This window comes from Aedes aegypti, chromosome 1 (genome assembly GCF_002204515.2).
Source record: "Aedes aegypti strain LVP_AGWG chromosome 1, AaegL5.0 Primary Assembly, whole genome shotgun sequence".
NCBI lineage: Eukaryota > Metazoa > Arthropoda > Insecta > Diptera > Culicidae > Aedes > Aedes aegypti.
Window position 1 is genome coordinate 259938351 of NC_035107.1, and position 18108 is coordinate 259956458.

Sequence of the window (18108 nt, forward strand, 5' to 3'; positions counted from 1 at the left end):
GCGCGTGATAACGCAAAGTCCGGTCGCCAACAGCAAGCAGTCAGTTGTGGCGCGAAGCTGACGACGCTCCATAATGAATGAGTGGCGATAGGTGAGTGTAAGAAGAGAGAGAGAGAGAGTGGGAGGGAACACCCAGCAAACACCAACAGCAGCGGGCCAAGTCAGTGGCTTCAAAGCGAGGTGCAACACTTTCTAATTTCTACAACCTGAACCGTAGCTTAATGCTGTGCGGGGTTATGTTGTTGATTGTAGCCCGTTTGGCATAAGGTCGTTTGGCATAATGGATTAAAAACATGGTTTGATTGGAATACAGCATATGATTGGGTCCTGTTGCTCCAAAGAATTTTCAGAGCAGTGTTTAAAGAAATGTGTTCGAATTATCAAAAATACTTCATATATTTTGAATATTTTTACAGAGTGATTCGAAAAAAAATCGCATTCAATCATACCTCGATATAACCTTACCTTTTTATATAGAAGTTGACATAACGTAATTTTTACTTCGATATAACGTAACTACTTTTTGGCACCAATTTATTGATTTATTTATTTTCAATGTTTAACAAGATTCACAAACTAAAATAACATTCTTCAAGATGCAATCATCAACTATGTAATACCAATTCAGAATACATTCATAAATCGGTATCTAGTGAGCTATAAGCTCTATGTACAACAAACTCCTACTGGAATCAAGCCTACTTCTTACCTCTACGGATTTCAACTGGAATCAATCCAAGGGTGCATCGAGAGATTCCTCCAATAATTTCCCCATAGAGTTATTTTGAACCCTCCTGAGTCCTGATACTCACGCATAAAACTGAAAACATATTCTCAAATAATTACACTAGGTAACCTTCTTGATATTCATGTATCTGAGATTCTGAGATGATCAGATGATTCTGAGAATTACTTTAGAAATTATTCCGGGAATTCTACCTTTTTTTTCGAAAGCGATTTTAGAGATTTGTCCGAACTCTTGAACTTTGATTTAGGAACAATTGATCAGTATTGAGTCAACGGATTCTCGCCGGAAGGATTCCTTGTGCAATTTCATCAGAAAATTCTCCTGGTGTTCCACCAAGAATAGTTTTACTATTCCTCCAGGAATTTCTCCAGAATATCTACAAGATCTCTTTGCAAGGGTTTTTGAATTCAATGCATTTTGAATTCAAAAATTTTGACTATGAATTGAATTCAGCCTTCAAAATCTTCAATTTATTCTGGAGATTCCGTAGGAGTTTCTGTCTAGAGATACATAATTTATTCCAGCATTTTTTCTGTGAATTCTTTCAGCAGAACAATCCAGTTATAATTTATGAAGTGCTCTAGGAATTATTCCATAAAAATATTCATGCATTTCTCCAAAAACCTTGTAAACAATCCTCTCGATATTCTCCAGCAATTTCATTATGAATTTCTGTAGGAGTTCCTCTAAATATTTATCTACGAACCATTATTATAAATTTCTAAAAGGATTTTATGCAGAATGAAATCCTTCATTGATTCCACCAGAAATTTCTAACCCGTAACTACCCAGCAAAATGACAAAAATTCAAACTGCTGTCATTTCGACAACTCATGCTGAATTGTCTTAATTTTAGCTCGAATAGAATCGTCTGGATGTCACATTTTCTGAGTCATTAAAATTTCCGAAAATGTTAACCCGTTTACATTTATTCCGTTGAGATCGGGGGAAAAATGGCCCCAATTTCCTTTTTGATCATTTTTTACTCAACTATCAAGTATAAATCAGTCTTCATTTCAACTTGTTTATAGAACTTCCACTACGGACGTCGTGTGAAACCAATTGTTTATAATAACGGCCCAGGATCATTTCTTTCAACTGTGAAATTTGAGAGTTAAACTTCATAATTATGGAAAGCTAACTCAGACATGGTCGGGGAAAATCCCTGTTTAAAATAATTTCGTTCAATCAGGTTATAGCTGACTTTTCAAGATGATGAGGTTGCACTCCCAAGTTTGTCAATTTAGAAGAAACATAATATTGATCTATTTGGAAACCGAAAAAATACTCATGGCCAAAGGTCATTCAATTCAATTCAATTATCATATGGCGTCCGTATTCGAAACTACAAAAAGTTTAATTTTAGTCAGAGTAATACCAATTAGTTCAGTAAAAGTTTATCGAAAAGAAAGTTAGGGTAATTATAACCCAATCTGACCCAATGGCCTACCGCGATAACTCCGAATCGGTAAAAATTTCCATAAATTCCAATGACCTTCGAAAAACTAGACATCCAGACGATTCCAATCGATAAAACGGAAGCAATAATTCAGGGATTCCTCAAAAAACTGATCAAGTTCTACAAACTCCTTAGAAGATACTCATAGAATATCATCGACAATATCTAGTGGTTTCTTCATGAATGTTTTTTTCGAAAGGGTTTGTTTTAGGAATTGTACTAAAAAATATTGATAATAAAATTCCTGGAGTAGCATAATTGTTTCCAGGATTTCTGCACCAATTTTATCCAGAGAACCAATCAATACACTTGTTCGAAACGGTGGTAGGTCATTTGGCATAAAGTCGTTTGGCATAAAGCCGTTTGGCATAAAGTCGTTTGGCATAATGGTCATTTGGCATAAAGTCGTTTGGCATAACGGTCGTTTGGCATAATGGTCGTTTGGCATAATAGTCGTTTGGCATAATGAGTCTGAAACCAAGAATTTCTTAAGATGAGATTCGGGCTTCTTTGGAGTCAATAATTGACAATAATTGATACAAAATGTCACTTTATATATATTTAAATATATTTAGCACTAATGTACCCCAAGTAACACGCGAAACATCTTTCAATGAGATGCAATCTAAAAATGGTTTCAAACATGTATCAATAAAAGCATCTGTAGCTAAGGTAGTTCTAGTTCCGTTGCATATTAATATCAAAAGCTCATATAGTTTCATTGTCGTTCCAATAAACTTACATTTCACCCCTTGTTTGACGTATAACTTAATCGAAACAACGAGATTTGCTGCAAATGTTCTCTATAAACAGCAATTAAATCAAGTTTATCAAGATGTATTCAGTGACTTTTCAAGCAAACTCTTGCAACTTCTTCCAAAATGCCTATTTTAATGTTATGTTTCAAATTACTTTCAATTAAAGCATCCGCAACTTGAGTTTATTGCATTAAAGTTAAGTTTCAATGCCCACTACTCAAGAAGATTCATTCCAGTTGCGCGAAAGTTACACTTAACTTCGTGTTTGACAGCTAATCGTTTGTTTGTTTCAATGCAGTTGCAATATAGTTGAGTTTCACATTACGCACCATGTAACTACGAAAACATGTTCTAGCAACAGTTTGTCTGTTTAAATGATGTTTCTCATACGTTGCGCGAAAGTTTTTGCAATAACAGTAGTTCATTTGAGGTGTGGTCTAATTTTGCCAGAGATGAGCTTGTATACCGAAGGGTGCAGTAAAGTAACAAACAACAAGCCTTCATAAACAGGTAATGTAGTCGCTTATATAGTGGATTGGCGAAGCAATTGTTCGAAGAGCTGGTGAAGTAGTGAGTAGAGGAGAAGATTTATGATCTTGAGGTCGAAAGTTCGATTCTCGTTTGTATTTTTGTTTTAATTTTTTTTCTTTTTAGTATTTTGCAACAAATAAGCAATTTCACTTTAACATAAATATGTTTCAAACAGACTCCACCTCTTGCGCTTTTTGCGTTGCAATTCAGTGCAATTGTAAGTTATATTCTCAACAATTGACAAATCTAATTTGTTTCAAGAGATATTTTTTTCTAGAGTTGAAACAAACTGTGCTGCTTGGGACCCTTCTTTCAATATTGGATTTTTTTAAATATGATGTAACCAATTATAGGCATAGAAACTGTTCATTTGAAATTGAAACAAATTTCACCTTCTTTTATACATAGGCTGTTCTTTTAAGATTTCTTTATTTTTTAGATAATTGTTGTTCCCAACTGACAAAATTGCGGCAATTGATAACATTGATCTGCGAAAAGAAAAATCGATTACTGCAGTTACTTTGATGGGTTGTGCTACTTTTCCCGTAATGTAGGTTCCCCGAATGTCACTATCCCGAACGCCAGTATTCCGAATACCAGTTCCCCGAATATCCCGCTTCAAAAAAAAGTCCACTTCCCCGAAAAGTTTGTGGCACTCATAGTTGTCGTAACTTTAAACATTTCAGGGCGGTGAGCAAACTGACCATCTGATACGCACCCTTCTTTATTTAATTGGCGGTTCTTTCGAGTTTTACCGTCCTCAATATTTTTGCCAACATATGTATAGCCAAGAATGACAGAATACCAGCTTCTTTTGATTGCTTATCGTTCTTGCTCGTTCACCTTTCAGCCACTAAAGACTATTATAGCACCTATTTAAACTGCATCACTATTCGGGGAAACGATTCATTCTAGGAACTGGCATTCTGAGAACCGACATTCAGAGAAACTACATTCGGGGAAAAGTAGGACAAGTTTTTGGCGTCCAATCTTCTATTGATTTAATCATAAATTTTGCCTTCTTCTAAAAATAGGCTCTTCTTTATATTTATACTGTTTTAAATTATATTATGTAGTCAAGTTAAATGTTTACCATTTATATATTTCGCAATTCTTGCAAGATGTGCTGTTAGAATAGTTATTAGTTTAGAACCTATAAATATTCAACATATTTTTTTGCAAACACAAGATCTCCTTTCAACATATGCTGGAAAAATATTATTTCAATCCCTCCTTTCGATATTAGACAATGTTTTTGATGTACACTTTCAAAATTAGAATTTATATTGAATCGTTCAAAAGTTTTGCCACATAGGGTAAGTGTACCAGTTATGGACATAGTGGTTCCCTATTTCGCCATACGCCATTACTTAAACGTCTTCAAATTTTGAAAAATTTTGTGTGTTGTCTAACTACTGATTTAAGATATAACTTGATGTTAAAGCATTCAAAAATATTTAAAATGTGATAGTTATCAAAATTTCACACAAGGCCAACTAGGGAACCACTATGGCCATAACTGGTACACTTTCCCTATATTTTCTTTCAAAAATGTGTTGTTCATTTGAGTTATATTATGAGAAGATATGTAGTGTTAGAGCCTTTCACATTTTAAACGAAAAATAATCTGCTCTCTTATAGGCTATTTTTGCATTATGCTGCAATAATAGATCTTTGGATAAGAGCTTTTATTATTTTGCAAATAAATTTTTCCTTCTTCTACCAAGTAATTTTCATCAAGTGTTACGTACAAACTGGGACAGCGCTTGATCTGCAGCAAAATATGTGCGTTCCCTTTATTAATAACTGCGAACTTTCTTTGCCAATTTACTACTTTCAAATATGTATATCGCAACAACTCAACGATAGTTTATGTTCTTTTTGCTATGGGCTCAGTGGTGCAGATCTCGGTAAAAGCTTCGAAAATGCCGATATTCATTCTAACTCAATCATTATGCCAAATGGCCATTATGCCAAACGACCATTATGCCAAACGGCCATTATGCCAAACGACCATTATGCCAAACGACTTTATGCCAAACGGCTTTATGCCAAACGACCTTATGCCAAACGACTTTATGCCAAACGGGGTACAATCGTTCGAAACTGCCCACAAAGCAAACAAAATGTTCATGGACTGCTTTAGTGTCCAGCAGATATAAAGATTCCTGGAAGATTTTATCTAGTAATTTCTTTCTTCGAGTATTCAGGGATTCCTCTAGAGATTTTCTCGGAATACATTTCTTGAAAGATCAGTTCAGTAATCTCTAGTTTTCTGGATAAATATGGTCTGTTCCGATTGAAATGCAAAAACGATAAAATAAAAAAGTAAAATACGAAAATAATAAATAAAAACATGGTATTTTTTTTTTTTGTCAAGGCACTCTGTGTTCGTGGCCACTACTGTGCCGGAATCATTTGATCTGTAGCTTCTTTACCGATACAGATCTATTTTTAACTTATCTATATTTTACATCTGCTTTTCACTCTCTCCTACTCTTTTACTCTCACACCAAGCAGGTAGGAGAGAGCTCTGCTGTTAGTGAGGCTTGCTGCCTGCGAAGAGGGTCAGTTTGTCTCAGTCACCATCTGATACTGACGGAAGATGGATGTGTTCCCCAAAGCATGGTCCTTCGTGAGGCGTCTTCTGGTGGCTGGACGGTTTTTTTTGTGGAGGGGCTGGGAATTGAACCCATGACCTTCCGCATATGAAGCGAAAGCGTAACCTCAAGGCTACAGACCCCCCTAAAAAAAAAAACATGTATATAAAGAAAAAATGTAAGAAATACTGAAAAAGCCTGTTTGATGAATAACATGATTTTAATTTTTTTTTTATTTATTTAAATTACATGAAAAACAAAAAAAAATATTTTTTTCGATATAACGTAATAAAAAAAGAAATATATGTAGGGGAACTGGGGGTAAAATGAACACCCTAAGCAATTTTCATGTTTTCTAGCTTATGAAGATGTAAGATTCTTTTTCAATTGCTCAGAATTGAAGAAAGATGCTAATGCAATGTAACAAGTTGAATATTGTGATGGAAATATACTGCCCTTCTACGCTTACCTGTCCCATGTTCTATGTAAACCTTAAGGACCGTGGGACAAATATGCGTAGAACGGCAGAATAAATGTATCAACATTATTATACAGCCATTCCATGAAAAACCGATCTAGTGGGTCTCCGAATTCTGTGCAAATTTGCTATTTTGTTCCTTATCCGAAATAAGGATACACGTATTTTTGGATTTTTTGATTAGGGTGACCATTTCCGAAATAGGGTGACCAAAAAAAAAATCGCGATTTTGCAAAATTTTTATTTTTAAAAAAATTATAACTTTTGAACCGTTCGACCGATTTTCAATCTTTTTGGACGAAATGAAGGCTAAAGAAAGGAAAAATATAAAATTTCTCAAAAATTGTGTTTTATACTTGAAAAAACTCAATAGTTTCCGTTTTTTCGTGTTTTGAAGGCCTCGGGACCAAAGGGGCTATCGCTGTTCTCATTTTTTCTTGAATGTTCAGAAAATTTTACGTATACTGGCAAATTTTCAGCGATGTATGTTTTTTAGTTTTTGAGATATATTTTTTTGAAAATAAAAATCAGCATTTTTTATAGGCACACACTGTAGATCTCAGCGCATTAGATTTGTAATGTTTAAAAAAATTATAACTTTTGAACAGCTTAACCGATTTCCAATCTTTTTGTATGGAATGAAAGCTTAAAATTTCAACTATTCAGACAAAATTGAAAAATCTGATAAAAATATGTTTGAACGTGAAAAAATATAAAAATTTCTAGTTTTTTTAAGAAATTTTCATAAATTTTAATGTAAAAACTTTTTTTCAAAGTTTTACATTTTTTTTCTATTTTTTTCTGAAAAGTTGAGACCTTAAGCTTTCATTCCATAAAAAAAGATTGGAAATCGGTAGAGCTGTTCAAAAGTTATGATTTTTTTTAAACATTACAAATGAGCGGTTCCATTTGAATTCGAATGTCGGTTTACTTTTGTATTTTTTGATTTGGATGAAATTTTGCACATGCTTTCTTTATGTCCAAAAATGCCTTTTTGCATCATCGGCTCGCCATTTTGACTCTAGCCTTATTTTTGAGAAGGGCCTAAGAAAAAAATCCTTAATAATTTTCAAAAAAATATAACTTAGAAACGGTTTGTCCGATCAGTTTGGTGTCTTGCGCAAAGGTTTAGGTTATTGTTGGGACTATCTGGAAAAAATATACATTGTTAAAAAAAAAATGTTGTAATATTTTGTGTATCGAAAATAAAGCTTAAAAATCAATTTTCTCAAAAATGGTATTTTTGATTTTCTTTTTAATTTTTTTATATGTTAAAGAAGACAAAAAATGAAGTCTTTTGCACAGTGGGTCAAGATGGAGAAATCATGGACAAAAAAGTTATGATTTAAAAAAAAAGGTGAATTTGTTGAAAATGGTCATAATAAACATTTCAAATGTTTCGGTAGCAATTAGCAAAATTTTCTCTTATACCTTTTTTGTTGAAAATTTTGCGTACTTTCATAAAATCGGGTCGAAAAGCATTCAAAAAGTTTATTTAGACCATATTGAAAAATCAACCTTTTTTTTAAAAAATCATAACTTTTTTGTCCACGATTTCTCCATCTTAACCCACTGTGCAAAAGACTTCATTTTTTGTCTACTTTAACATATAAAAAAAAAAAAATCAAAAATACGATTTTTGAGAAAATTGATTTTTAAGCTTTATTTTCGATATATAAAAAAATACAACATTTTTTTACAGTGTATATTTTTTCCAGATAGTCCCAACAATAACCTTAAACTTTGCGGAAGGCACCAAACTGATCGGACAAACCGTTTCTAAGTTATAATTTTTTGAAAATTATTAAGGATTTTTTTTCTTAGGCCCTTCTCAAAAGTAAGGCTAGAGTCAAAATGGCGAGCCGATGATGCAAAAAGGCATTTTTGGGCATAAAGAAAGCATGTGCAAAATTTCATCCAAATCAAAAAATATAAAAATGAAATTTGGGAAAATTTGACAGTTAACGTAAAATTTTCTGAACTTTTAAGAAAAAATGAGAGCAGCAAGTCCCGTGGCCTTCAAAACACGAAAAAACGGAAACTATTGAGTTTTTTCATGTGAAAACACAATTTTTGTGAGATTTTATATTTTTCCCGAAAAGTCAAAATCTTTAGCCTTTATTTCGTCCAAAAAGATTGAAAATTAGTCAAACGGTTCTAAAGTTATAATTTTTTTAAAATAAAAATTTTGCAAAATCGCGATTTTTCTGGTCACCCTATTTCGGAAATGGTCACCCTAATCAAAAAATCCAAAAATACGTGTATCCTTATTTCGGATAAGGAACAAAATAGCAAATTTGCACGGAATTCGGAGACCCACTAGATCGGTTTTTCATGGAATGGCTGTATACCTCTTCAATGAATGTTCGAATCCTCTGAGCAGAATCTCAAATAGAGAAACTTAAAAGTAGATAGAGTACCGTGTACCTTTTAATTCCGCTCCTAAATGCTTATCTTTGACAGATACGCGTATTTGGACTACCACTTGCAGTCTTCTTTAGTGTCAGTTACTCGTTTCCCCCAAACATTATTATAGTTTTGAAGATTTCTTTCCTCGGAGCCAATGTTTCAAACCTGTGGGTAAAATGAACATGTAAGGGAGTAGTATGAACATACACTTGGGGGTAAAATGAACACATGCTGGGGGTAAAATGAACATGTAGGGGGGGGGGGGTAAAATGAACACCTTTCGAATTGAACGGGTTGTAGCATGATTCCCAGCATCTGGTACATGATCAATGAAGATCTCACAGACATTCCGGAATCGATGGAACGTTCAGCCGCGACCATTTAGATGGCTGTCCATGTCTGTCTTTGTATTTTCTCTGGAAAACTCTCGGCATCTGAAATAAAATCCAGTTGTATTTACTCTGCCATAGTGTTCATATCTCCCCATCTCGAGTGGTTCATTTCACCCCCAAAGAATCAACATTTTCAAATCATTTGTTCTAGGAATTTCGAAGATAAAAATACTTTCAATACCCGTCTACTAATCATAAATACTAAAAAGACATGATGTGCTAAGCAGTTCAATAGTTTTCGATGGTTTTAGGCATAAAAACCTTAAATTCCACGAGTTAAAATTTACATCATATGAGAGGTGTACTTTGTTTTTGTTTACTTTTACAGCTTTTGACAGTTCTAGATCGCACTAGAGTTGTCGAAATAGTTCCTTAGTCTTAGGATTAAGGATAGTGCTATATTTTGCATAGATTTGTAGCATAGTTACCGTAAAACACAATCCTGTTCATTTTACACCCCCTCCCCCCTTCCTGTTCATTTTACCCACAATTCCCCTAATACATGCAACAAGATCATTTGCTTGTAATTATTGAAACAACATAGTTTAAAAAAAACTCCCTTTTTCAGAGGAAGGGGAAGATTCTGATTGAAACACCGACAGCTGTAATGCCAACAATGCAATTGAAATGTTTAAATTTTGCTGCATAAATCGAAAGAATATATCAAGTTTGGAAAATACATGTTTTCTATATCATGAGCTTTAATCAGACAAATGTTTATAACGATAATACTTAAAAGACAGCATACATTCAAAAGATTTTCCAAAATACTCAGCTTAAAGCCATTTCATTATGTTCAAATAATAGGGTAGGTTTACCAGTAAAAACTTTTGAGGCGATTTTTTTTCATTACTTTTCGGTTAGTTCTGAGGTTTTGGTAATTTTGATTTAATGGACAGTAAAGGATTTATGTCTACTTGTGTTGTTAAATGGTGTATAATCCAGAGAATCGAATACTGGATGATACATTTCAATATATCTACCCTAATGGCAAGAATAATAAGTGCTTGAAAGAAATTAAATTTTGTGATCGAAATTGACAGCTTAGAAAACATTGTCCATTGTCCCATCCTTGTACATAAAGGCTAGAAACAACTTAGGTACAAACCACGACTTAAATTTTTATAACAGCTCTATGAAAAAAATCTTAATTGAAATACAGAAGAAAGTTAAATACTTAAAGTTCCACGATAAATACGATTGTAACATAATTACTGTCAAAAAATAGTCCGGAATCGGAGAGAAACATGGAAATAAATATCACCACTACGAAATGCTTGTTTTCATACTCATTATGACAAACGAATACTATGTCAAACAACTATTATGCCAAACTACTATTATTGCCAATCGCGCATCGATTTTATACCAAACAAACGTTATGCCAAATGATGTTCAACCCATCACCGGTTGATCGATTCGGTAGGTTGTGTGAATATTTTTAAAAGCTTTAGCTACTCTTATCTTCCTCGATGTAGCATGTGGGTTCGCTCATGTTGGGCTGTTTCCATTGAGGTCTCTCTTTTGGATTGTCATTGATATGTTTGTGTTGCTCTTATGCACGTTGTTATGAGTATAAATTATGATTTGTTTCGCCTGCCAAAATTGTTCCTAAGAATTTAAGTTTATGAGAATGATTTCCCTAAATAGTTCAACACGTGTATCATGGAGCACATCTCAAATGAGTTTGCTTTCGCAGGAGAGCTCAATTATTGAGATTGAGTCTACCAACACTGTTCAGAAGCCACGTTCGGTTTATGTTGCTGAGCTGACAGCAATCAATTTCGCTTTGGGGATATTCTCCAATCGTCATCTTTTCGGATAGCCTCAGTTCTATTGAGGTACTCCAGACAATGAAAACCTTCACAGGCATTGCAGAATTCGCTCTCAATTGATTTCGAAGCACGATCAAATAGCGAAAAAATAAATCGCATCTGTTTCGGTCCATGATCGGCAATGATTCGCAAGTTGTATTGAAAATTGCACGAATTTTGAGATTCTAATGAAATAACAAGCTTGATAAATAGTAGCTGCAAAAGAGAGCGAAGAAAAACTCGTTTTTCTCGCTTATTCAAAGGTGCTAGATGTTTTACTTAACTGGCATGATAAACATCCTGCATTAATAGTGTCCCCCAGCTTTGGAGCTTGTCTAGATGGGTTTCATCCCCTCGATACAATCAGAGCTGTAACAGTAGACGATAAACATACTTTCATGATGTGTTGCGGATCGTGACTGTTACAGAGAGTGATAAATGAGAGATACTCTCATTCTCTTACAATTCAACACCTAAACCTGCATAATTGGATTATTGTACTGGGCTCCGTAAGACGGTAAACACGATTGAGCCTCAAATATATTGAATAGTTTAAAAAAAGTGTTCATAGTATCGAAATTGTACTAGTAATTTGCAGATGGACTCCCAAAGAATAAATCATTATGCAATTTCCAAGGAGTGAAATTTTTGCATCCAATCGTTTAAAGTTAGTCAACGAACATCCATCTCAATCTTACCTCATCACCGCCTTATCTCATCAGCATGTCGTCCTACATTTGTCATTGTGCCCTACTACCTACACCAGCACGCATATTATCCCATCCTCCGAACCTGCACGCATTGGATGCAAATTTCGCATCCGCTTCGGCAACCAGTCGACCGACGCACACGTAGTAAATGTCGGCTTTGACGATAATATTGCTTCTATCAGGCAACAACGATCAGTTTCTCCGGTGACTATCACTCTACTACACACTAACTACATCGATGAAAAACGCAGTCATGTAGGCAGGTCGTATCAAGTTTAGTCACAGTACGTTATATGCTGCAGTAAACGACTCGATATAGGCACGCAAAATGTATCGCGAAAAGATAAATACCTACAAAAGAGACCCCCATCGAAACCGGCGACCGATGGCGCGCTGGTGCCTTCAGTTCACTACAACCTCAACATGATCTTGTTTTGATGGACCTGTTGTTGGCTGAGTGAGGCTGTTGCGTTTTTAACTAGTCGATTGACTCAGACCAGCATCAGCAGCCTCCTGGTTATGTACCTAGTACCCCTTCGTCTATGTGCTTATGCATGATCTATAGCTGCGCTAGCTCTATATGAGGAGTGTACTCGACATTTGGTGTGTAAGTTTTTATTGCACGTGTGAAAACTCATGAAAATTTGGAAAAACCTAGTTTAGCGTCGGAACAGGGGGGCTAAAGTGGCCAGGCACTTCCCCCAAAACCATCCAGGCCCCCCAAAATTTTGGATAATATTAAATATAAAATTTTAAAATATATCATTTCTTATGGTTCTAACGCAAAGACTTTTCTGACTATTAATTTAGACAAAAAAAAAACTCTTCAGTAGTAACGTTATTTTATTTTGTACAATAACAACACCCCGCTTTTCGTACATATCATCAGCGTGGCGGTTCGGACCAGGGCTGTTAAGTATCATGGCCGGCTTGCGACACTGACAAAACGAGTCTTCTCACTGTCACAAGTCGAAACTATATTTCATGGGCTCACTTTGTCAAGTCGCTATGACAGAGCTCTCATGAGAGCAATTTTATTGTTGTTTTGCTATTGAAACTTGTATCTCATTTTGGAGAATTTCGGGAAGTAAATGTGTTTGAAACGTTAAGTGGATATCCTTCCTTGATTCCAACGATATAAACAACAATTATACCAGATAATTAACTAAAAATAGTCAAGTTTGCAATTCCGTCACAGGCCGTAGTGACGGAAGAATGAAAGGGAGTTTAGAAAAAATCTCTGTCATTGTCTCGCCGTCCGATGACAGTGAGGTAAGCATCTATGTGAATGTCGCGCGATACCCTGTATTTACATTGACGCTTTCCAGCCCTGGTTCTGACTTCAGTAAATTGTGCAATAGCCGTCTGGCTTTCGCCTGACTGGTTACCGATATCAATATCTGTCAAATTCAGTTCCCAAAATTCGTAGTTTTTGAATAGCTTATGCTGATTTCCCATGTTTTTGGTCCAAGTTTTTGCCCTCTGTTTGAAGTGTCCGGTGATGATGATTGTCCTTATAAGAAGTCACTAAAGAAATCCTTACATTAACTACAACTTGTTTAATGCCAACAAAATTAATTGAGAACAAAGGCAAAATAACGATGGGAGTTTCTTCAGTAGATAGCGGGATTTTTTAGCAAAATTTATTCACAACATACATATTTTTTGAAGAAATTTCAACTTGGTAAAGTTTTCTTCAGATGAATGGCAGAAATTCAACCTAATGTGGAGGTCTAGCAATACCTGCATTCGGTATTCTTTGAGGGGCCCAAACGCAAAGGGTGTAAGTGCAATTTTGGTCCGTTTTGAGTAGAGAATACCGCAAAATTCTACTGTTTCTAAGCTTTTCAACGGTATTTTTAGGTAATTTTTCCATCTAACAGAAAAATTGACATATTTCGTAGAACATATGCTCATTTTTTTAGCTCCCATACAATTTGTATGGAAAGAAAAGCTTCTAAGCTGATTTTCTCAAAACTGTTTTGGTGTCACTCATACCCCTTCCCTCCCTTGATTTTTTCACTTTTTTAATAATTTCGCATGAATAAACTTATTGCATAAAGTTTAAGCCTTTAACTCTAAACTTTCCAAAAAAACTTATAGGGTAAATGATGGCTTCGGCACTCTGAGGGTATTTTCGGCATCACTAACTTATCGTCCTTGTTAAAATTTATCTACGGAACAAGAGTTACCTTCAATGTACTCAGCATATTCCTTGAACTATAATCTTTCATGTAAATCACATCTTTCACAAAAATATTATAATACATGGGTTTTATTATTAAATGGAATAAATGCTTACGAAATTATCGTCATTCGTGAGCTGCCGAATAAAACAACATAAGAACAGCTTAAAAAAACTCGCCATTTTGAACGGTTCAATTCTCCGCTCCAATGCCAATTTGTCACAAAAGCTACGCACTGATCACTTATGCACAATTAAACTTTCGGTTTGTCTATAAAGCACTCGAAAATACTTGATTGTTATGCTTGAAATCACAAATTGAAATTATTGCACTTTGTTTTCCTCGGCAATCACTTTTTACTACTGGATCAGGTTTCCAGAAAATCATATTCAATTGCGGTGTATTCATTTTGAACCATTAAAATTCACAAAAAAATCGAACACGACTAATTAATTTATTGTAATTAGGCAACAAAGCATGCATTGGTAACAGTTGAGCCATTCAATACTTTGCTTATTTGAAGATTATAGCGCATAAACTTCAATATACTGAAAAACATATAAAAAAGACGTCTTTTAATAGGTTAACTATTTTGGCAACACTCCTGTTGTTCTACAGGCAATCTGAGGTTGATGTATTTGTGTCAATTCATAAGTGAATTGATTTGCAAAGCATCTATTCTGATTTTCTCATATACTGAGAATAATATGAACACAAATAAATTTTACTGGCAAAGCTGGGACTTTGATCCGAATGAGCCGATCAAATCAAATTCGGAGAGTGCTATTCAAAAAAAAAAAAAAAAAAATCGTGGAACATCGCAAACGAATTTTTTTTAATGTGACCATTTATTCTCTCGGTAATAACTAAGTGAGCGTTTAAGGGTTTATTCATAAATTTCATAGAATCGAAAGTCATTTTTAACACCCACCCACGCCCTGGTAAGGCATTTTGTATTAATATTCTACAAATATTGTACGAGCTGTAACAACAGCAGCAACCTTCACAGACCACAACCATATCGAGCCATTCAGCGTGTCAGCGAATAGTTCAATTCTCGCGGAACATTACTAAAGGACCTATGTACAAATGAGAGATTCTCTCCTCTCTCGTTCTCTTTCGATTATAACAGTGGAACACTAAAGATTTTGGGAAGTTTTTCACTATAGATCGAAAGTCAATTTCCTTGACTAGCGTTTCATACAAAAAACGCAACAGAAGAGATTAATGTGACTAAGTTATTAATGAAAGAGAAAGTAAACAAAGAGATAGGTCCTTTAGTAATGTTCCGCGAGAATTCACGACGAAATTCGTTACTTTTCCCATTTAACAAAACTTGAAAGCAACTGTTTTCAAAGTTTTCAAAACCAAAAATTTGTGTACTTTTATGAATTTAAATTACAAACAAACAAACAAACAAACAAACAAACAAACAAACAAACAAACAAAGATATTTTTAGAGTAAAATGAGAAAAAAATTGGAGTAAACTACTTTTAATTGAAACTAGTTTTGATTTTAGACAAATTTGGTATTCTACAAAGTTTTCATTAATTGAATTTTGAAGATATTGGTGCGAACAATTTCAAAATTGGTTAGAAATTACCGAAATTTGTGTGACTTCACTGAAGCCCATTTTTTATAACTTGAAAATTCACCTTCAAGACGCTAGCGCCATCTCTAAATCTAAAAATATGAGAATATGTTGCAAAAGCTGAAAACTCGGGAAAATAGACTATCGATAAACATAGGAACCCCTTATGAAAATTCGCCACAATAAATCGGATTTGAAATTCATAAATTTACGTTATCAAACCCAAATTTGAAAACCAAAATAGTTTTCACGGCAACCTGGAATCGAACCAAGAACATTGCGATCGATAGGCTCGTGCGCACACCACTCGTCTATCGACGGTACATAACGCGTTCGTATTGCAATAATCGTTCCATCTTTCATAAGGCAAAATGTATGAATTTTGATAGTCCAGTTCGCTGCGTGTAGATTTGATTTGCAATAAGCGCAAATCAAGAAAGTCGTGTTCCTCTCAAGTTTTCTAGAGCTTTCCAATAACAATTGATGTGATGGACATGAATGTGAGATTTCGAAATAGTATTCGTCCATTTAAAAGCGAGATTTCCTATGAAACCTCAAAAGTGAGATTTTAAAAAAAGCCCTATTTTCAAGCTTTTTTCGTTTATTTGTAAACTACTAGTTCCAGGAATCTAATATGTTGATGGTACAGTCAACATTCGTTCGTTGCACTAAACCTGTAGCCCACTTGGTGAAAGACTTTCACTAATATTTCAAGAACATATATCTAAAAATAGTTTTATCAATTATTGGCAAAATACATTTTTTGGGTTTCAATTCTTGTGCAATCCCAGGGCGGAATTCCTAGAGGCTTGTGGCAGGGGGTGACCCATTTCTCATAAAGACGTTTGGCATCATGAACGTTCCGCATAAAGCAGTTTCATACAAGAACAGGTAGCGTTTCAAAGAAGGCATATAATTCGCATTATGCCAAATGTCCATTATGCCAAACGTCCTTATGCGAAACGTCTTTACGCAAAATGTCCCACTCCCTTATGTCAGTATTCTGGGGAATCCAGAAGTTAAGGAAGAAATTCTGCTAGATTTGAAAGGTAATTTCTGAAGAAGGTTTCAATGGCACTTCGTGAGAAATTTGGTTTTTGTAAATTTAATTCATCAGAGAGGTTTTAATTATTCCGTATGCCGCCTTGTCCATCGGGGCAGGAACGTTTCGCATAACTTTATGGGTGGACGTTTCGCATAATGGACGTTTGGCATAAAGAGAATTACATGCATTCTTTAAAACGCTACCTATTCTTATATGAAACTGCTTTATGCGAAACGTCGGTTATGCCAAACGTTCGTATGCGAAACGCCCTTATGCAAATGGATCATCCCCTTGTCCAGCTGTTGTTTTTACCTGGTTCAACATTTTGTTGCTTCTTATTCTTTCGCACAACGCTTTCTTGAGGAACTTCGTATAAAATATCTTCTAATATTCCAATACTAAACAAATCACACTCGCTCTGCCCGCGTGTGTAGTAACATGAGATGGATGGATATGGGTTATGAAAGGGGTCTGCGTGATCTGTGGGGATTTGAATTCTAAACTTGTAACCATCTCAGTTATTGGGTCACCAAGTGGGACGGTAGCTTAGTTGGCAAAGCGCTCGTCTAGCACACAAGAGTCCTGGGTTCAAATCCCAGCCGAGCACGTGGATTTTTTCATAATTTCACCCATAATTTGTCCATCTTTACCACGCGTAATGAGTTAATAAACTTGATTTTTATTTTTCTGTGAAAAAATGCAGAAAGAACTGCGGAGAACTTCTCTGAGAAATCACTTTGAACGTTTTTCCAATGGAATTCTTTTTATTTGCTTAGGAAAATCTTGAGAAATATTAAGAGAAATGATCCTTAGATTCCACCTGAAAGAATCATTCAATGTATTTTCTCCGAACATCCCGGGTATTTATTTATTCGTATGTTTCAAGCAATCCTTGAGGAATTTCCGTGAAATTTGTTGATGGAATCTGAAGAAAAGCTTTAGGAAGAACCCCAAAGTCAATGTTGTAAAAATTGAAGAATTTTATGGAAAGAATTCTTGCTTGATGATCTTGCAAACAATTCTGATGAGACTCCTAGAATGGTTTGTACCATTCAGTGAAGAAATCCTCGTTAATTCCAGAAAATTTCAAACAAATTATTTATGAGCAACTGGATGATATTTTAGACTAACATTTGGAATTTATATCTAATTCTTCACGTACTAATTTTGCTGGAGAAATTTTGAATAGAATTTCCAAAGCATTCCCTAGCGGAATTCTTCCATAGATTTCTCGAGAAAGTTTCTGGGAAAACCTTAATAATTTCATGAAAAATCTGTTGATTAATTACTATTAATCCCGGAAATTATTTTCCGTGGAAATTCTAGGAAGTACTCAAGGAAAACTTAAAAAAGAGTTCTCGGAAAGCATCGGAAAACATTGAAAAG

The 18108-nt window shown here is 34.8% G+C and overlaps 1 protein-coding gene across 4 annotated transcripts in view; it reads left to right on the plus strand.

The window, feature by feature from the left end:
• LOC5576734 (myb-like protein A) overlaps positions 1-18108 on the plus strand; it is a 571099-nt gene that overhangs the window by 41168 nt on the left and 511823 nt on the right. The window lies entirely within an intron of this gene.